This window comes from Neoarius graeffei, chromosome 1 (genome assembly GCF_027579695.1).
Source record: "Neoarius graeffei isolate fNeoGra1 chromosome 1, fNeoGra1.pri, whole genome shotgun sequence".
Classification (NCBI taxonomy): Eukaryota; Metazoa; Chordata; class Actinopteri; order Siluriformes; family Ariidae; genus Neoarius; species Neoarius graeffei.
This window is the reverse complement of record NC_083569.1, coordinates 97349226-97372063: the sequence shown is the minus strand read 5'-3', so window position 1 is coordinate 97372063 and position 22838 is coordinate 97349226. Positions and strand designations below refer to the sequence as shown.

The 22838-nt window shown below is 43.1% G+C and overlaps 1 pseudogene; it reads right to left on the bottom strand.

Moving 5' to 3' along the window:
- Positions 1-3206: 3206 nt before the first annotated feature.
- Positions 3207-16810, bottom strand: LOC132885557 (SLAM family member 8-like; annotated as a pseudogene).
- Between the last annotated feature and the right edge of the window lie 6028 nt (positions 16811-22838).

The window sequence follows — 22838 nt, the reverse complement described above, 5'->3', positions numbered from 1 at the left end:
CCAATTCCCGGCGGCTTTTTGGAATCAAAAGCTGGGTGATTTGCTCTTTCGTCTAAGTGTCCTGCATCACTCGGTATAATCTATCTTTAATAATAGAAAAATAGGGGAAGGACGGGATGGCGTTCGGCGGGAGCATTTGACCATCGATCACTCTCACTTGGTCAAACACATGCCGCAGAGTCTCATCTCGCGACTGCTCTAACGGGAAATCCGCAAGGGATTCCCCGAGAGAGGGAGGAGGAGCCTGTGGCTCCTCACTCTGAGCGGAGATGACGTAGACGGCTCTGCGACAGCTGCTCCCACCAAAGCGACACCAGGACCTCCCCCTGCTGACCTATGGCAGGACCCACTCTTCACTAGATGACTCATCAACTCCCCGAATCCGGGCCAATCAGTCCCCAAAATTATCGAGTGGGTGAGGCGAGGATTAACCGCCGCCTTTACTATAAATTTTTCCCCTCGGAACAAAATGTGGACCGACACCAACGGGTAGCTGTGAACATCCCCGTGCACACACAACACCTTCACCCCCTGTGCTCCCCCCAATGCCTCGTCTTGCACCAGGCTTTGGTGAATTGAGGTCTGATTACAGCCGGAATCCACCAACGCCTGATATGTATCCCCTTGGATACTCGCCGGTATGTGACACGCTCCGGCCCGATCGAGGGCAGCTCCTGGCGCGTCGGGGATCCGAACCACCGAGCCCACTTCCATTGCCGAACATTGCTGTTGGAGGTGGCCCGGCTCCCCGCAGCACCAGCAAACCGGCCCGGGCTTCCTCTCTGCACCGGCGCCCTGGGGCTCACTCACCTGAGGGGGGGAAGAGACAGACACAGAAGGGGAAAACAGGAGGACACCGTGGGTGTGATGGGCCGGCTGGGGTGGGGCCGGGCCCCGCCTCCGCAGTGGAGGAACGGGGCGAGGACGAGACACAGGAGGAGAGAGGGGGAGGGAGAGAGAGGAGAGAAGAGGATGTCCGCTATCCTGCCGTCGGAACAGCCGCCAAATGGTCCTCCGCCAACTCGATGGCCTGATCCAGCGACGCCGGGCAGTGGCACTGGACCCACTCTGCGGTTCCCTCTGGCAGGCGGCCGATGAACTGCTCCAGCACCACCTGATCGAGGATTCCCTCGGCGTCGCGGTTGTTGGCCCTCAACCACCGCCAGCAGGCGTCCCGGAGCTGCTGGCCAAACGCGAACGGCCGGCCGACTTCCTCCAGCCGCAGAGCGCGGAAGCGCTGTCGCTGTTGTTCGGGGGTGTCCCCCACCCGCTGGAGGATGGCCTGGCGAAGGTCCGCGTAGGCCAGCCGGCGGTCGGCGGGGAGCTGTAGCACAGCCAGCTGCGCCTCTCCCGTTAGAAGGGGGAGAAGGCGCGCCGCGCCATTGGCCACCCCGAGGTCTCCGCAACTTGCTCGAAGAGCATGATGAATGCCTCGGGGTCGTCCTGCGAGCCCATCTTGGTTAGGGTGAGGGGGGACGGGCCCATGTTGGGAGCGCTGGTGGACCCCGCCGACGCGAGGAGGTGCCGGAATGCCTGATGATCTTCCTGCTGCGCCAGCACCAGGGCCTCGATCCGGCGCTCTTGCTCCTTCTGGAGTGTGAGTAGCACTTGGTGCTGGCTCTGCTGGGCCGTGGCGAGGGCGTGGACCAGGTCCGCGAAGGGGGAGAACTCCATGGGGCTGTTCTTTTCCTGTGCTCTGTCCCGGGTTTCGGCACCACTGTGGCAGTTCGTAGGAGGGGGAGGAGCACAGAAAGACGGCAGGCCAGAATAAAGTTCCATAATTGTATTTATTTGTTCTTTTCAGAGACAAATCTATTCCAGTCCCACAAAACACACCAGTTGGCTGGTTCAGGAGAGAGCTGCCTTCCTCTGCTCTCTCTCTCTTTATATAGGGCACGGTCAATGCGAAGACACACAAACACAGGTTAATTGACATCAGGTGTAGTGATTCTGCCACTTACATTCCCTGACTCCGCCCTCCTGTCACAGACCGGCGCTTGACCACGCCCCCGCTGCCACAGTATTATAACAAACACATTAATATACAGTAAACTGTGATTTGAATTACAGCTGACACTCCAATTCATTTTAAGTGCAATATAGAGATTCCAAATCATATACACCCATTTCAGTAGAGGTTTAAATATTTCATTATATGTAGTGGTTTTATTTTTCTTTCCCAGAAAAGCTAATACTGATTTTCTTTGATAATTAAAAACAAAAACTTGATGTAAACTGGTATCTGCTAAATGTAATAAGTTGTAAGACTCAGGAAAGGTGTGAGGATCCATGTCCAGGAGGTTTATTAATAAATACAAGAGTCCAGTATATAAAAATACAGTCAGAAACTATCCAGAGATCATTCACAAAAGTCATTCATATATCATTCACAAAAGTCCAGAAACAGATAAAGGGCAAATGAAGCAGTTTATTTAAATGTGAAGAGACTCTCATGTTCAAATCATTCTTTGTTCACAGATCCTTGATCAGATGACACAAACATGTCGTCTTTTACAGCACTTTATGATATTAGCTGCAGTAAACATGGCTAGGCTTGTGTACAGGGACAGATGAACATGAATATGGTTTGGACAGTCGTATTTCCTCACAAGTGGAATCACACAGAGCAGTAGAAGTCAACAAAAATCCTGTGTGATCTCCAGATACAGACAGATAACCAGTACAGCAAAACAAACAGACACTGAGAATATAAAGCAGAATATTGTGATAGATGTGATAAGCGTGGCAATCAAATGACCAAGGAAGAAAGACTAGGATCTTTTGAAATACAAGGGACTGGAAGACGAACCAGAGAGCTTGAAGAAAGAGTGAAAACTGAGTTTCCCCAGCAATCATAAGAGCACTCAATCCAGAAATGTGCAAACATAAGAACAGGAAAATATGCTGAACCACAAAGAGCCAAGCGCTTATTCCTCAATTACACTTACAGCATCCTGGCTGTTATGATGACCTGGAATGAATGAATGAAACAATGAAGATTCAGCTCATGTTTTTATTGTTGATAATTTATTTGCAGACTGTTTATTCGTATTATTATTTTATTTACCGCGTGCTCTAACATTTTACACCAAAAATGATCGTCACCAGCAGATAGGTAGAGGACACCACTAGACTACTGATCAGTTTGAGCACTGACAATGGAGCTCCAACATGCATAATTGAACACGCACACACACAAACAAGATTCAGTAAGCAGACGTTTTTGGAAAACTTGTGTGGTTAAAGTTTTGTTGAAGACGATGGTGTTCATTCCCCAGAAGGAAAAGTGTAATTGTACCTGTGTTGGTGCTACAGCTCAGTGTCTCTGAAGCAGAACTGTAGCTGATGCTGTTCGCTGCAGTACAGTTCAGTGTAACAGCTCCTTCTGCTGGTGAGAGACTGAACTGAAGCTGAGCTCCACTTGCAGTCTGATAGCCGCTCCATGAGTAGGAGACCCTCTCAGCTCCGGGTGCTGCACACTTCACAACAACATCACAACTGTTGTTGGACGTCAGCCATGTTTGAGTCTTCTCAATTTGCACAGCTGTTATAGGACCTATGCATACATTCACACACACACACAAATAAGGAACCCATGAAACTGGAACATTTTACTGTAACAACACATTCACAAAGCTATAAGTTTGCGATGCTCAAACTAAAACCACTTATTTAAAATATATGGACTAGGAGAATTGAAACAATTAACAATTAATATATTTATGTAATTAATCTTTATATGTTTAAAATGATTCTCATTACATTCATAAAATTAAATCATACTCACTCTGAATATAAACTTTAAATATCTGTGTTGGATACTGTGTTTTAATGCTAACTGCAACCACTGCAAAGGTTCCAGAGTCTTGAGGTTGAAGATCTTGTACAGTTACTCCAACTTTATCATCATCCCCCTTTAACCGTCCAGTGAACTGTGATTCCAGAAACGTGTAATTTTGGTCTGTACTGTATTCAGCAAAAGCGCTCTTATTGAAGGCCCACTCAACCCTGATTCTACTGGAAATTGAAATGGAAGATCCAGGGAGCTCCCAGCTTTGAGCACCATCACTGTGTCGGCCAAAACAACACACACACCTACAGCAGAGGAAAACATAATGAACAGCAGTACACATCAGAAACCTTTATATCTACTTGTGTTAGGCTTATTTGATATTGATTTTTCCCTGAACATAATTTCCTATTTCCACTTTAAGCAGAATAGGAGGCAGAGTAATATTACGAGCTGTGCAGTCAGGAACTGTGCCAATCACTAAAACTCACCTGGATGGTGGATTTTTAAGTGATTCTGCAGTAAACAGTTAAAACATAACAGTGCATTTTAATTTACCCTTTTCATACATCAGTTGTCTGATGTTCACATGGCTGATATTTTCACTGTTAATGCTTCAGAGGAGAGTGAAAGAGAGCAGCAGTCACAAAACAAAACAGTAGATTTCATAATTTTCTATTTATTATCTCCATTAAAGGTCATAGGCAACAGCCGGAGGTAAAAAGAAAACAAGAAAGCACAACCTTATTCATCACACACTTGTGAAATTTCCTCTCTGCATTTAACCCATCTGAAGCAGCGACCACACATGCACACACGTGAGCAGTGAGCAGACACACATACCCAGAGCAGTGGGCAGCCATGCTAACAGCCCCCAGGGAGCAGTTGGGAGTTAGGTGCCTCGATCAAGGGCACCTCAGCCCAAGGCCGTCTCATATTAACCTAACCGCATGTCTTTGAACTGTGGGGGAAACCAGAGCACCCGGAGGAAACCCACGCAGAGAACATGCAAACTCTACACAGAAAGGCCCTCGCCGGCCGCTGGGTTCGAACCCAGAACCTTCTTACTGTGAGGCGACCATGCCACCCCTTGTAGAAATGTACCGTAGAATATCAACTTTATTGTCTAGAAGAATGACCCAAAAAGTGAATTAAATCTTCCTGGTGTTTAATTTGCACCCTAAAATTGAATAAAATGCTTAAAATATACTGTTTTGCCCAATTTCTGAAGGATTGTTTACATCTCACTTATGCGCACTTTCACTGCCAGGGGGCCGTCGTCGTGACGTCATTTAAGCCAAACAGACCGGGAGCAGCTTTGTGTTTACTTGCGAACCGAGCACACATTTAGGAGGTTCATTTATTTAATCACTTTCTAAATATACTTTTTTTTTTCCTGGAGAGAAACATACAGGGCTAATCTCATCTCATCATCTGTAGCCGCTTTATCCTGTTCTACAGGGTCGCAGGCAAGCTGGATCCTATCCCAGCTGACTACGGGCGAAAGGCGGGGTACACCCTGGACAAGTCGCCAGGTCATCACAGGGCCGACACATAGACACAGACAACCATTCACACTCACATTCACACCTACGGTCAATTTAGAGTCACCAGTTAACCTAACCTGCATGTCTTTGGACTGTGGGGGAAACCGGAGCACCCAAAGGAAACCCACGCGGACACGGGGAGGACATGCAAACTCCACACAGAAAGGTCCTCGCCGGCCACGGGGCTCGAACCCGGACCTTCTTGCTGTGAGGCGACAGCGCTAACCACTACACCACTGTGCCGCCGGGCTAATTTTCAACAATTCAATAATAACATATAGGAAAGTTCGGCTTGACGTCACCAAATGGTCACATGTTGTTTTGGTTGGCAAGAGGCTATTTATAAATGGCCAATTGGAGTTATCGGGTCATTAATTAATTATGGTAGTGTTGTGTTATCGGCTGCACATACAGATTTGATAAGAATGATCCCAAGAGCTTTTACCGCAGACCAGAGAAACCTGAAGCTCGCCGAAAGCTTTGGATCGCAGCAATTAAGCGTGACAAGTGGGAACCTACTAACAATGACCGTGTTTGCTTTCGACACTTTAGGCACATGATTTTTTTTATTATTTTGTTTTGCACTTTAATATTATATTAGATAAAATTTCCTCATCAGAAATAATTTGTTGTGCTTAAATATCAACATTGCTTAAATATCAACCAAAAGATGAGTAAAAATGCACGAACAGCTGATTTGGTGATACCTGCGGGCATGCTAACATGCTAATGGTTCACATGCCATTTGCATGCTAAATGTATGTGCATGTTTATACAGACACACATGTTCCTAATAATGTGGCCATTAAGTTGATTAGTCACAGCTAACATACTAACTGCTAGCCTGCTAACATGACAATGGCTGACATGCTCGATGTATATGTCTGTGCATGTTTTTACACAAGTGTCCCTCATAAAGTGGCCATTAAGTTGAAGTTGATTTGCAATGGCTACCTGCTAGCATGCTATTGACTAACATGATTACTTGGGTAAAAACATGATACTGATTTGTATGCAGTACACATGAGTACAATTTCCGCAAACGCACTCGCGGCAAATTTATGTACTTTTTGCAGTATAAATATTTGACATTAGAAGATTGGTCGAACTTTTCATGATATGCATTTGAAGATAAATAGCATAGCCTGGATTTAAAACACTGCTTGTGCATTCAAAATGTAGAACTTGCTTAAGTTTAGTACTGTACTGTATATCTTTGGTGTGTGCATGTGAAGCAACAACATTAACTTATGTTTCAAACACGGGCGATTGCTATAAGACAACGAGGGAGGCTCAGCCTCCTCTAAAAATGACGAACATCGTGTAGGATGAATTGCGCTAGGCTTATGTTATAGCCGACCTTATAACATTGCTATTTCAGATCCAGAATCATAGAAATATATGTGCTCAAGCCAACTACAGTGTGAAATCATTCTGTTATAACTTTAATGTGTGCCTGAGATTTTCCCCCTCGTGACAGCGCAATGCAGCCCAGCCTCAGTGGACTTCACTGGCATTTGGGAGCTATGCACTTTTCAATCTCAAAATGCAAGACGGTTATTGGACCAATACTGCGAAAAAGCCCGCCCACGGAGTCACACGGACTCCCAGCCTCAGTGGACTTCAATGGCATTTGGGAGCTATGCGCTTTTCAATCTCAAAATGCAAGATGATTATTGGACAAATACTGCGAAAACGCCCGCCTACGGACTCCCAGCCTCACATGGGAGGGACATGGCAAAGCTTTCCGCGAGGAGACTGGTGATTGGTGAAAGCGGCCGGATATTTTCTTTGATTGACAGCTCGTTTCAACTATAGACAGGCAGCGGTGAATCTCAGTTCAGTCCCATGCGGATTCGCAAGTGCTGTGGTGTATTGTAAGAGATCAGCTTACATTTCGATTTCATTCATTACATACGGTTTCTACCAGCTTTTTAAGTTTGTATATATTTTCATTGTAAATAAAGTGTAAATATAGTGTTGTCAAGTTTGCTATCTTAGTTCCAGAAATTTCGTTTATTTGAGTGACTGAACTTGAACTTGAGGGGGCTAGTCAGCTAGCAAGAAAGCTGAGCACGGATGCCAAGCATTGCTGATTTAATTTTGGCGAAGCCATTTGCCAGTCTTCCTTTCGAGGAAAAAATTAAAATTAAAGAGACCAACGCCTCAAACTGACTTGGTGAAAAAGGTAGGGAATAATACTCGTTCCTTTCAGCTCTCCTGGTACGAGAAAGTGAATTGGCTAACAGCAAGTGACCCACATCAACAACAGTAAATAGGCTACTTTAGTAATATGTCATGGATGGACCAAAAATATAGAATCTATTTAAAATGTTTATGCTGAGTATATTATATTGGAATATATATATTTTTGGATATGAATTAAACACAGCTACAATTTGGAAAACATTTTTAAACAAAAACACAGCCGAGAACATTTCACACTACAGACCTGGATTAAAAGTGAAGGGTTATCAAAATTGTCAATAAAACATTTCTCAGTCAAAATAAGTAAAATATAGGGAAAGTGTCATTGAATGAAATGTGTGGCACCCAGCTCTATGTTTGGCTCCCCAAGGTCAGTGCTTGTGCCTATTCCAGAACACTCTGCTGTTACTGCTGAGGTTCCTGACAAAGAGCTGCTTTCAATAATGATCAATTTTTAAACAACATGCCACAATTTTAAAATATAAAATGTTAAAATATACCCCTCCCCCCCAACACCACCATCATGTATATTGGACAGTAGACTAATGGGCCAAAAGCACGGGCGCAGATAGAGGGTGGGACGGGTGGGATTTGTCCCACCCAGATTTAAATTCACCTCGTTCGGTCCCCCCCACTTATAGGGAGGAAAAAACGTCTATGCTGTCTTTCTTTGCATAAGGCAAACCTCACGGAAAAATCAAAAGACTAATTACCATTCGCTTTATTGAGGTGCACAGCAGTACATACATAGTTGCAACAACTCACATAAAACAAAACAAAGACTGATATTCGGTTGGTTGAGCTGCGCAGACTGCACAGGTTGCGAGCTCGAGCTTGGTTGCTATGGTTACCAACAACAAGTTTGACAGGCATATCGGGGACAGCTCCTAGTTCAGGACCCCAACACGGCATGATGAAGGGTGCCAAACCGAAAAGGCAGAAAACGATTGCATCGTTTTTTCAAAAAACAACGACTGTAGGTAAACTGTGCCTTACTTTATCATATCACCTTGCAATTTTTTGATAGTCTGTTCAAAGTAATGTCGTAGTGAAAGTAAAATCGTACAGAGTAGAGATGCCTTTCTGGAGCCTCCTTCTTTCAGTGGTAGCCTGTAGATACAGTGCTCAGAAGGCAGTTTTAATGTTTAATCTGGCGTTCCCTGCCATAATTTCAGCGAGCATATTGTTTCATAAGGAAACTTTGCAAAGAGTTGTTGACTGACTGCCGCTCACGCAACACACAGGCATAGTTAGAAAGTCAGGATGCACTGGTTTACACTTTACACACACACACGTAGCCCAGCCTCTCGCTATGTTTAACAGTTGGAACTTAGCGGTTTTAAAACTAGTTTTGCAGTTTTGCAATTTCTTTTTTTTTTTTTTTTTAAAGATATTTTTTTGGGCTTTTTTTGCACCTCCATTGGACAGGACAGTGCAGAGACAGGAAACGAGCGGGAGAGAGAGACGGGAAGGGACCGGGAAACGACCCCGGGCCGGAACCGAACCCGGGTCGCCCGCATTCACGGCACGGCGCCCCAACCACCCGAGCCACGACGCCCCCGCAGTTTTGCAATTTCTGTGCGTGATGATAATGTGTAAACTTTGGATTTCCATAGGCTATGTTAAAATGTTATCATTGTCCTGGCCTGCAGGTAGTTCCTGGTGATGGCAGTGAGGGAGGTGAAATAAGTGATCCACAGGAGGGTAGTAATAGTGCACTAGGCCTGCAACTGCAAGAGGCAGAAGGAAGAGAGAGAGAAGAAGGGGGGGGCAGAAGAAGGAGCGAGAGAAGAAGGGTCGGAAGAAGGATGGACAGGATACGAGAAAGCAAGGGCAGAGACAGCTGGAGGAAAGGGAGAGGAGGTTGACGTGTCATATACAAAACCAAATCAACCTGACCCCAAATCTGTTCAAAAGCAGGTGATGAAGCACCGTACACTGTCATTCCAAAAAGTATGGTATGAAAAGTATCCCTGGCTGCATGTCAGTCCTGCTATTGATGGTGTTCTGTGTTTTCATTGCTCTAAATACTATAGAAGTGGAAAACCAGCACAAGCCAAGAGCATAGTACATAGTACAGTTTCAAAACCACTGCAGATGCTGCACAGACCTTAAAAGCAATGCCTGTTGAAGTTCGTGCCCTTTTTGAGCAAGTTGAAACACTTCTCGGATTGTTAATGGTAGTGCCTGCATCATCTGCAGAGGCAGAACGAAGTTTCAGTGGCTTGTGAAGGCTTAAAACATGGTTGCGGTCCACCATGACCCAAAAAAGGCTGAAAGGAGTGGCAGTGTGCCACATCCACCAAGAGAGGCTGGACAATCTGAATAGGAGACACATCGCCCAACAATATATTCAGGGCAAGGATCGGAGGAGAGAGGTTTTTGGATCCTTTGCATAATCTGTTTCTGCATTTGAGGCCATTTATTGAAAACTCATGTAGACTACTTATTTACAATTTTATTCATGTGTATATATATATATATATATATATATATATATATAGGCTATGTTGTTTATGTGTTTGTAAGGCACATCAAGTAAGAAGTGACTTTTAATTACATTTTGTGTTTTTTTGTTTTTTTTACACCCTGCTCTTTCTGTTTTCTTAAAGAATCAGTGTGCTGAAAGTCAGTTAATGTTTAAATAAAACAGTTTTTGCATATGGCATGCTTGGGGAGTGATTGGAATCAGTATCAGAATCAATAAGCTTTATTTCTTTCAATGATGGGTAATTAAGTTTGACAGTCCAAGTCTCAGTACATAGGATACACAGACCGAGATGCTATAGATAAATACAAAGGGTAGACAAAACAGTCAGCAGTCATCCAGAACACACACGCGCACACACATTCAACCCACATGACATCCTGTCGTGTCAGTGGTAAATAGCACATGAGAGCACCAGACATCACAGGTGTGCTCTATTCCTACTCTTTATTTATTAGTAGGCCTAAGCTAACGGTTGCAGGGATGAAGGAGTGATGTTTTTTTTGTCTTAGCTGAGTAATGTCGCCACCCTGAGGGCATCAGAGTATATTCCTCGCACAACACATGTTGGGGGTGGGGTTGGGGTTGGTTTGCTGGCAGCTTTGTCCCCCCCCAGTTCAAAAAAACGTATCTGCGCCCCTGGCCAAAAGAACCTGTTATTTCACAGTTTGTGACCCTGCCAACAATCAGCCAGATCAGAGGCAAGAGTATGGGCAAAATTGATGTGTTTTTTCTTTTTTCTTTTAAAATCTGGAAATATCGTAACCGACCAGCCTCCCCTGTTTGAAAGACTACCAGCCTCCACTGGTTTCAAAGATTATATTGTGCCTATTTTATCTTTGTCTTTTTATTATTAGGTGCAAAAAGCAAATATAAATGAGTATTTCAATAAAACAACTGAATAATTAACACTTGTATGCATCAAGAGACCTGTAGGCTTTCATTGGTTCTTTTGTGTATATTGAAGGCGTGTCAATCACATACAGGTGGATATCGCTGAAGGTCAGGTCAGGCCAGGTGCCTGGATTTGGGTCCCATTTGTCCGTAACTGCGTAAGGATCAGGCAAAACTTTGGTGCCACTGTTGTACAGAAGCTTTGCTGCATATCTTTGCTTAGCATCAGTTGGCAATGAACTTGCATACTGCGATAAACCGCTATGAAAACTAGGCGATGATGCAACTTTGTCGGCCATTGTGAACAGTTCTTGCCAACCAATTGTATGCGCATGCGCAATATTACGTCACACTCTAGTTTGGCGAACTCTCCCATACCAGGACATTTAATGGGGTTACCCACTGATGCGCACAGGGGCACACACAATCCCTATAATAGAACGTGGATTCATTTATATTGCTAATATAATTTATTGCTAATATTAATACAAGCATTATACTATTTATAGCCTACTCTAAACAAACATTAATCATGTTAGTCAATAGCATGCTAGCAGGTGGCCACTTTATTAGGAACACATGTAAAACCATGCACAGACATACATTGAGCATGTTAGCAGGCTAGCAGTTAGCATGTTAGCTGTGAATAATCAACTTCAACTTAATGGCCACATTATTAGGAACACGTGTCTGTATAAACACGCACATACATTTAGCATGCAAATGGCATGTGAGGGCGGCACGGTGGTGTAGTGGTTAGCGCTGTCGCCTCACAGCAAGAAGGTCCTGGGTTCGAGCCCCGGGGCCGGCGAGGGCCTTTCTGTGTGGAGTTTGCATGTTCTCCCCGTGTCCGCGTGGGTTTCCTCCGGGTGCTCCGGTTTCCCCCACAGTCCAAAGACATGCAGGTTAGGTTGACTGGTGACTCTAAATTGACCGTAGGTGTGAATGTGAGTGTGAATGGTTGTCTGTGTCTATGTGTCGGCCCTGTGATGACCTGGCGACTTGTCCAGGGTGTACCCCGCCTTTCGCCCGTAGTCAGCTGGGATAGGCTCCAGCTTGCCTGCGACCCTGTAGAAGGATAAAGCGGCTAGAGATAATGAGATGAGATGAGATGGCATGTGAACCATTAGCATGTTAGCATGCCCGCAGGTATCATTTTAGCGGTGACAAATTAACTTCAGCTTAGTGGCCACTTCATTAGGAACACTTGCGTTTGGACTAGGGTTGCCAACCGTCCCGATTTCCCTGGGACGTCCCGAATTTTAGGTGAATTTAATTTGTCCTGCGAGGACCAGCTCCCGTCCCGTATTCCAATTGCAGTCGCAGTTTTTGATGAAATATGGATGAAATATTTTGTCCAATAGTAGCAGATTGATGATTGATGACACATTCTGAACAGGGATCTTTGATAGGCTACTGTAATAAGGCGCCAAAACTCATGCAAACGTTGCTGTGGGAGACGGTTGTTGAGTTCAGTTCAGTCAGTGGTTCTCTGCTCGTGAACAAGTCAGTGAAAATGGATGAACCTGCTAAGAAAAAGAGGCTTTGCAGCTACAACAAGGAATGGGAAGCAAAAAGGTTGTAGGTTAAAGCCACCACAGACGCTAGGAGAGCATTTTGTATATTATGCCGCCGAGAGATATCTATTGGCCATGGTGGCGAGCACGACTTATCCCGCCATGACGACACAGACTCGCACAAAAGGCCTGTGCTATCGAAAGGAGCTAGCAACATCAGTACATTCTTCGCCGCATCTACTTCTGAAATCGACAAAATTTCTGCAAGCGAGGTAGCCTATGTGTATCACACCATCAAACATGGCCATAGCTATAACAGCGCGGACTGTACAGTGAAATTAAATGGGACCTTATTTCAAGACTTGAGTGTTGCTAAGAAGATGCAATTGGGAAGAACCAAAGCGGAGATGATAACCATGAATGTCTTGGGACCAAGCACTGTGGGGAAAATAGTGTCTGACCTTTCTACAGATGATGGTGAGCCAATTTATTTTTCACTTGCTAGCGATGCCTCAAACAAGGGAAATAGGAAAATGTTTCCAGTATGTGTGAGGTATTTCTCCGCGTCAGATGGTGTACAATCCAAGCTGTTGGATTCAAGATATGTCCCTCAAAGAGAATAACTATGACAATGGTTGGTTTAGGCCTAAAGCTTTTCAGAGTTTGAGAAATTTGAGAGACACTTGTAGGCCTAATGATTGTTTTGACTATTACATAAACACAATACAGTTTTGCTCGTGCAGTATTAATTTACCAAAATTATACTGAAATTAGTAGGATTGTGGTCTGGATAAGGAAACGTTATGATTTCCGTTGTGGGGCAGTGCGGCTTAGGGTGACCAGATTTCCCTAGTCTGAAACCGGGACACTTTTGTGCGCGACCATGCTCGTGCACGCACACCTTTTTTTTTACATAAACGTGACACTCAGAGAGGTGCTCTTATCATTTTGTTGAAGCTCACATTTATCAACATCTCACATGAAATAAAACAAACAGGCATTTTGTTATCTAGTAGCATAGTGGTATACAGATCAGTTAAATTATGGTCAGACAACAGATTTTGTAATGGCTGAGAATAGGCCAGGCTATGTCCATAGGCCAAATTTAAACTGATTTATTTCACCTGTTTGTGAGAACACCAAGAAGAATGCATATGCACATGTAGGCTATATCTCTAAAATTGTATGCACTATAGCATGAACTTAAAAAGTAGATATGTGACCTCAACATAGCCTAGGTCAGAATCAACCTTACTAACCGTTCCCCACAACTGAATGAATAAAGCAAGAAGATGTGTACAAAAGTGAACACTTTAATGGAAGGTGCAACAAGCTGTTCAACACAGCAATATGGCCAAACTGTCAGAATGGTATGTTAAACAGAAACAAAAAAGAGACAAATAATTTGAGAATATATACTACGGAAGCCGAGAGAGGCCCTTCATATAATCTTTTTTTTTTAATTCACCTTGTTATCCTGAGATAATGACATAATTAATTCAGGATCTCAAGAAAACAACACAACTAATTCGAGATCTCGAGAAAACAAAACAATTATTCTGAGATCTCGAGAAAACAAAACCATTATTCCGTGATCTCGAGAAAACAAAAGCGTTATTTCATGATCTCGAGTAAACAGCTGAGAAATGGTTCATTCAGGTGCGCCAAGAGACTTGTGATATGCTGACTTTGGGGCTATTTCTCATTCTGTATAGACACAACTTTGGTCATTAGAATGTCTGGAATAATCGATCACCTAATAAGGCAATATTTTGATCAGGGGTTGACACAGGGAGAGATTGCATTAAGTCTTTTAAAAAGGGATCATTTCAAAATTAGTCCGCGGCACCTCCGCAGAAGACTGGCCCGGCTTCGTCTCTACCGACGGAGATACAGTGATCCAGCTGAGATCATGAAATAATGGTTTTGTTTTCTCGAGATCTCGAATTAGTTGTGTTGTTTTCTCGAGATCCTGAATTAAATATGTCGTTATCTCGGGATAACAAGGTGAATAAAAAAAGATTATATGAAGGGCCTCTCGTGGCTTCCGTAAATATACACTCAAACAAAACCACAATAAAGGAGGAGAGGGGCGACAGCCCGAGGAAAGCCCCCACAGGAGCGCACAGCATTTCCAGCATAGGCTACCCAACTCAGTACAGGAAAAAAACACTTACAGTGTGTGCAGTAGGCTTCGTGCACATTGTTCTGCGCCTCTCGGAGGAAGGGGTAGGTGCCCTGTAAATCTTTGGAAAAGGTACATTTTCTTTTCGGCATAATTGCTGCGGCATTACTGCTGCTAGCTGCTAGACAAAGAACATTCACGCCAGTTAATGTTTATTTTATTGTTGCATGGCAACACGTTCTGTTGTCTGGAATAATGTGGCTAAATAAACACCCATGCCACAGGGCCAGGGGGCAGTAACCAGGAAAGTTTGCGATTCCTGTCAATTCATCAAAATAGCAAATGCAGACATTTCTCCGCTAATGATTCCCACGCTGCTCAGTCGCAAACGTCGCGAGTGGCGAAAACCAGGACATATCCGTGTCCCGACAGACTTTTGTTGGGACTGGGGACACACAACCCCAAATCGGGACTGTCCCGGTAAAACCGGGACGTCTGGTCAACCTAGTGCGGATAGGCCTGGGAAAAAAAGGCCTGCATTTGGGTTGAAAGTGTCCCTCTTTTGGGGGTCAGGGAGTTGGCAACCCTAGTTCGGACATACATGCACACACACAGACATTTATCATATTAGTCAATAGCATGTTAGCATGCTAGCAGGTAGCCATGACAAACTATCCCTTTTGTCTCATTTACACAATGATTGTACAGGATCCCTCAGGATTCTTTACTTGAAAAATTGCAAGCAAAGGTAAAAATGTTGACGTCCAATCTTCTCCTTTTTGCTTGAGCATTGCTGGTCCATTTCTTCTTTGACTGCTTGCTTTTGCGCTCAAATTTTGTTGGAACAGCATCAGGTTTGAGCCTTCTCTGTCCAACACTGACACCTAAACTCTCCAACAGATGGGGATTCTTCAAAAATGAATCCTCCTCGAAGTGATCGGAGCACAGAGCGGCGTATTTACCCAGCTGCCAATCCTCTCACTTCACACACATAATCCACTCTCTCCGCCTCTTCTCCTCTCTTGGAAAAAGGTAAAAACTTCTTCCTGAACCGGTCCCGTTGTTACAATTCACTGCACAACAATAAGGCATGTTTTTTCTTTGGAAATTCCTGAATGCACGTCTGCACTCAAGCCAAACGGCAATGTAAGTAAACGGAAGTGGACTCAACTCAAGTGGTTTGTTTGACTTAAATGACGTCACGCGCCGAGTGGTCACGAAAATAGCTGAACAGAAATTCACCACGATCCGTGCTAACTTATTTTAATTATTATTTATTAACAATATTTCTTGGGACCAGAAGAAAATTACAGAGGTTTTTTTTAACATATGAAGTTTCAAATGTGCATAAAAATAAAACTGTTGCCTATGAGCTTTAACATTATCTGTAAAGTGTTAAATGTGACACTGGAGTGCACAAGGCCGATTTAATCTTTATGGACCAAAATCTTCACCCCTTTTTTCTGCTTTTGGGCTGAAAACTGAAAGAGCTATGAGTTCAGTGCCATCCCTCATAAATATATTTGACTGATGTTAGATATGTACAGTATATCATGGTTTGAAAATTCAACCTCAGACGCCAGCGGCATTTCTGAATTGATTTCCAATTCTGTGCCTTTAAACACTGGTGGCTGTTCTCTTAATTTGCTGATGTTGTTAGGTGTTGTGAGATTTGCTGACCAATAAGTCTATTCATTTGTTTTATATCTGCCCCACTCAAGTGTCACAATTGGCAATTTCCTAGCTTGTTTATATTATTATTTGTTTATCTGAGGTCACTGGTGTTACTTTCTACTGCTCTTTATCTATTGTCTCAGGTCAGGTTTACTGAAGTTAACCATATATTTTTCTGCAGATAGAGAATGATAAGAGACAGTCACATGAGAAATAAGTTGAACTGCAGTGGCGTCCTGTTATTGTAGTGACATTACAAGTGCATAATTTGATATGCACTTGTAATGGAAAAAAAAAACAACACTAATTCAAGCTCTGCATCTTGTGCATTTCAGAACATTTTCCAGATTGCCTCTCGACTTAGAAAGCTACAAAGAAGATAACTCATTGATTGTGAATGATTGATTAAAAGAGCTTAATTTGTGATGTTCATTAAAATGGTCCCATATTTATCTCAATACATACCCTGGAGAACACCAAGCAGCAGCACTCCAGAGAAGGAAACACAATATCCATTAAAATTCTGCATTTCTGTGTTAACCTACAATTGCTTTTTTCCTGCTGCAGCTCTTCTGAGACCATGAACTCAACACTAACTGAAGACAGCAAAAACACTTCCACACTCACTGTGTGTCTGAGGTCACTGAATCTTTAAATGTTTGCGGTGTGCTGTTCTAAAGGCAAAAAGGTACCACACAGTGCTGCACACAAAGATATCATGTTTAGTGTACTTTCCGGAAGTGATTTAGAGCCTCTCGCTTCTCATGAACTGCATCACTGTGGTTCTGCTAATATATGTACAGCTAATAAAACAGATCAATGTGCACAAACCCAAGAAAATGTGTTTATTCTGGGCCTTGCAAAAGTATTCTGCCCATTATGAGTCATCATATTCATCTGTATTACACATCCCATTTACACACAATGCTCTGGGCAGTATCTTCTATTGTAAACCATGATCTTTCAGGCTAGTACTTAATAGAACCACATTTCCTGCAATTCTACAAGAGTCTAGTACAGGGCCGGTTCTAGGCAGGCATATATGAGGGGGCAGTCAGAAATGCGAAGGGGGCATCATGAATACACATCAGGCTCCAGCACTTTTTTTTTTTTTTTCCCCCTGTGCTTATAGTAACAGTGTTTTCTTCATGGTATTAGGTTGTTAGCTATGTGTCCAACCCCAACCTGGAGAAGTGGATTGCACTTTGTCAGGCCTCTACCTTCAGACCTGTCCAACTTGGGTGTCCCACCTGAAGACTAAGCTCCTGCTGGTATAGCTCTTAAGGTCACTGAGGCACGCAAACCCCCTGACCACAATAAGGTGGCAATCCCTCGGGCGGGGACTGAAAAATAAAAATATAAAATAAAATATCCTTCATCCAGATTTTAACAACCAACATAACATTTATCTTAACTGGATGGCCTAATTCTCAAATAAATTTGAACCTAGAATAAGACTTCACACACTATAGTCAGTATTTACAAAACTGAAAGATACCGTAGTCTTATAAATAATAAAAAAATCACTTCTCAAACTAATTTATAAAGCACAACAGATAGAGAGCAGAACATTTTATAACTGTTTTCTTTCTTTTTTTCTGGCTTGTTTTTTTTTTGTTAGCAACTTAACAGCTCAAAAATCTCCTTTCTCTCCACTCCTCTCTTATTTCTCTCACTCCTCTCCTCTCCACTGTCTTTTCTCTCCACTCCACTCTACAACAACAGTCTCCTGTTTCCCTTTGCAAAAACTCTCACAAATTCATCCATGTCCAAGTTATTTGTTATGGACTTCTCATGGGCCAAGATCACCAAATTCCTCTTTCTCTTGTGTAACATGGTGCGAAGATAAGGGGTTAGGACCCGTGACAATGTGGAGAAGGAACTCTCACACGCTGCTGAAGACACACCAATTACCAAGGCTGTTACATACAATTCATGCAACTCAGGAAAGGCTTCCTTGTACTCCTGCAGGTGTTTACACACAGTGGACAGGTCTGTTTCATTTGGACATTTCTTGAGCAACATCTGTTTTGCCACAAGGATTTCATTTTTCAGACTTGCGTTGTCTGCCACCGTGCCAGCCAGCACAGCCAGAGGGTGCAACTGGGTTGAATCTAGAAATGCACTAGACCTGGGTGCAAGACTAGATATGGCTTTCATCAGGTCAGCATTCCTCTGTGAAAATCTAGTTTCTATTTCTGAAATGGCCCTGTCAAGGATGTTGAGCAGAGATCTTTTCAGAGACTGATGAGAATTAAGGGTAGGATCATCAGAGTCTGTATGGCCCACAGTTGAGAGCACAACACTTTGACCAAGGTGTTTGCTCATTGTTCTCCTTCTCTTTGGAGGATGTGAATCATCTCCAGCAGCCGTCTGAGATAACTCTGCCCAATACTCATCTTCACGGATGTTTTTTAGGGACTCCAGTGATGCACCAACAACCTCAGAAGCACTGTAGAATTGCATTTGCTGGTTTCAAGACACCAAGCACCCGCATTTGAAACTTTCCAGTCTCAAAGAAGTGATGCCTCTTAATTTGACATAGCAGGCCTGATGTCTCGGTGCACAGGTCAACTGCAGCATCAGCATCCTCTGTCATCTCAGATAGAATACTGAGAATATGGTCTTGATTTTCAACAATGCACCTTGTCACCTCATAGTGGCTTGTCCATCGGATTTCAAGCAGTCTTTTAAGATTAGGTGCATCATATTTCTCAGACACATGGTGGTGCTGAAAAAACTTGTAGAGTGAACTAGAGAGGTCAAAAAATCTTTTTGCACATGGTTCACTCTGCATGGCATGCACAACTACTGGGTGCAGTTGGTGGTTGTAGCAGTGGATATATGGGACATATCTAGCAAGCTTCTTTTGGAGCAGAGCTTGTACACCACCTCTTACCCCACTCATCACAGAAACCCCATCATCACACTGGCTAAGTATGTTGTCAGCACTGTAGCCAGCATCAGAAAGGTGTGTCAATATCTCAGAGGTGATGTACTCTGCATCAAGTTGATTCAAGTCAAGCAACCCAATAAGATGCTCCTCTGGCATGGAATTGCTGACAAAGCAAATCATCACAGACAAATTTTCCACATTGCACCTGTCCCTGGTCCCATCACATAATTTTTTCCTTACCTCTCCAAGCACCATGTCTGTCGGTGTTTCAATAATTTCATTTTGGATATCCGTAGATGTGTATTTTGCATTCTTTGGGATACCCTTAGCAATGCTTTCTAGCTTCTCATCCTTCTCTAAGGTATACTCCATCAGTTTTAGAAAGAGACCTGAAGCAATGTCGTCATTACCAGCTGCATCATGCCTCAAAGTTTCTGCAGTCCCACGGAGCCCCAACTCATTCACACAGAGAAACTTAACAGCACTGCCCACACTATTGACATAGTAATGTTTTTTTTCAAGCTGTGTTTTAACAACCAACAGGGAGTCAACAGTTCCCCCTGTAGCTTCTCTGCTTTTGTGCTGATTCCAGATGGTTGAAGCATGCACATGGTTGTGGCTGGACATATGTCTCTGTAGCCCCTTGTCTCGATCAAGTGCTGCTTTCCAGTTGTTAAAACCAGTTAAGGTATAAACAACATCCCTTTCATGAACAGTGCTGCCATACTTCCAACAGGGGAAACAGAAACAGGCGTCTCGCACAACAGAATACTCTAGCAATGGTCGTGTGTGGTACCAGGCAGGATTGAATGATCTTAATGCTGTTGTACCAAATGCATGCTTTGGGTAGCTACCCCAAAAAAAATGGAATGCAATAATTTACAAATCTCAAAAACTGATATTGTATTCACAGTAGAACATAGACAACATATCAAATGCTGAACGTGAGACATTTTGAAATTTCATGCCAAATATTGGCTCATTTGAAATTTCATGACAGCAACACATCTCAAAAAAGTTGGGACAGGGGCAATAAGAGGCTGGAAAAGTTAAAGGTACAAAAAAGGAACAGCTAGAGGACCGAATTGCAACTCATTAGGTCAATTGGCAATAGGTCATTAACATGACTGGGTATAAAAAGAGCATCTTGGAGTGGCAGCGGCTCTCAGAAGTAAAGATGGGAAGAGGCTCACCAATCCCCCTAATTCTGCGCCGACAAAAAGTGCAGCAATATCAGAAAGGAGTTTAACAGTGTAAAATTGCAAAGAGTTTGAACATATCATCATCTATAGTGCATAATATCATCAAAAGATTCAGAGAATCTGGAAGAATCTCTGTGCGTAAGGGTCAAGGCCGGAAAACCATACTGGGTGCCCGTGATCTTCGGGCCCTTAAACGGCACTGCATCACATACAGGCATTCTTCTGTATTGGAAATCACAAAATGGGCTCAGGAATATTTCCAGAGAACATTATCTGTGAACACAATTCACCGTGCCATCCTCCATTGCCAGCTAAATCTCTATAGTTCAAAGAAGAAGCCGTATCTAAACATGATCCAGAAGCGCAGACGTCTTCTCTGGGCCAAGGCTCATTTAAAATGGACTGTGGCAAAGTGGAAAATTGTTCTGTGGTGAGACAAATCAAAATTTGAAGTTCTTTATGGAAATCAGGGACATTGTGTCATTTGGACTAAAGAGGAGAAGGACGACCCAAGTTGTTATCAGCGCTCTGTTCAGAAGCCTGCATCTCTGATGGTATGGGGTTGCATTTATGCGTGTGGCATGGGCAGCTTACACATCTGGAAAGACACCATCAATGCTGAAAGGTATATCCAGGTTCTAGAGCAACATATGCTCCCATCCAGACGACGTCTCTTTCAGGGAAGACCTTGCATTTTCCAACATGACAATGTCAAACCACATACTGCATCAATTACAGCATCATGAAGAATTACAGCATCAAGAAGAAGGGTCCGGGTACTGAACTGGCCAGCCTGCAGTCCAGATCTTTCACCCATAGAAAACATTTGGCGCATCATAAAACGGAAGATACGACAAAAAAGACCTAAGACAGTTGAGCAACTAGAATCCTACATGAGACAAGAATGGGTTAACGTTCCTATCCTTAAACATGAGCAACTTGTCTCCTCAATCCACAGACGTTTACAGACTGTTGTAAAGAGAAAAGGGGATGTCTCACAGTGGTAAACATGGCTTTGTCCCAACTTTTTTGAGTTGTGTTGTTGTCATTAAATTTAAAATCACCTAATTTTCTTTCTTTAATGATACATTTTCTCAGTTTACACATTTGATATGTCATCTATGTTCTATTCTGAATAAAATATGGAATTTTGAAACTTCCACATCACTGCATTCCTTTTTTATTTACAATTTGTACTTTGTCCCAACTTTTTTGGAATCGGGGTTGTACTAAAGCACAGTGAAATTCCTTCTCTGCATTTAACCCATCTGAAGCAGTGAACACACAAGTGAGCAATGAGCAGTGCAGTGGGCAGCTATGCTACAGTGCCCAGGGATCAGATGCCTTGCTCAAGGGCACTTCAGCCATGATACAGAGGGAGAGGAAAGTGCTGTTCATTTACCAAACTTCCCTCACATTTTTCCTGCCAGCCCCAGGAATCAAACTGGTGACCATTTGAGCCCAAGGGTGCTTCTCTACCCTCCAGGCCATGTTGGCTAGCACTGTCCCCTCACAGGAAGAAATGTCTGGGTTTGAACTTTGCAGCAGAAAGGGCCTTTCTCTATGGAGTTTGCATGTTCTCTTCATGCCTGCATGAATTTCCTCCCACTGATTAGGTCAACTGCTTACTGGAAATTGCCTTTAGGTGTGAATGGTTGTTCATTTCTATTGCTCCATGACAGATTAAAGACCTGACCAGAGTTTACCCTGCCTCTCACTTAACGTCACCCTGACAGATAAGCAGTATATAAAATGGCTTGGTGTGATTTGCAGTGCAAACTGACATAACAAGCAGCATATAACTCCATATTCTCAGCTGTTTTCACATCTGTTATTGGATCTTGTGTTACAAGATGTTGCTCCTGCAATACCAGAGTGTGGTGATACAGGACACTCAATATAGGATCCCTAGAGAAGATTGTTGGAGGTTTGCTCTTATTATAGTCTCTGCACAACATGGAAACACAACTGGGCTTTTTTTTGAAAAGGAGACTGTTTGTACCAGGTTCTGCGATGTGTAGTGTAGCTTTTCAGGATCAGACAATACACTGTATATATCCATACTGACACTGGAGAAAAAACACATTCAAAACAAAGCATTCAAAAATGCAACATAAACTCCTTAGAAAATCTCCTTGGAAAATTTTGCCACATCAACAATGAAACACTTTTTTAATTAGTTTGTATGGGGTGTGTGGCTTTAAGATTCCTGTACAAGTGATTATTAAAGACAAAACAATAATGTATAATAACAAACACATTAATATACAGTAAACTGTGATTTGAATTACAGCTGACACTCCAATTCATTCTAAGTGCAATATAGAGATTCCAGAACATATACACTCATTTCAATAGAAGTCTAACTGTTTCATTATATGTTGTGTTTTTTTTCTTTCCCAGAAAAGCCAATACTGCTTTTCTTCAATAATTATAAACAAAAACTTGATGTAAACTGGTATCTGCTAAATGTATAATAAGTTGTAAGACTCAGGAA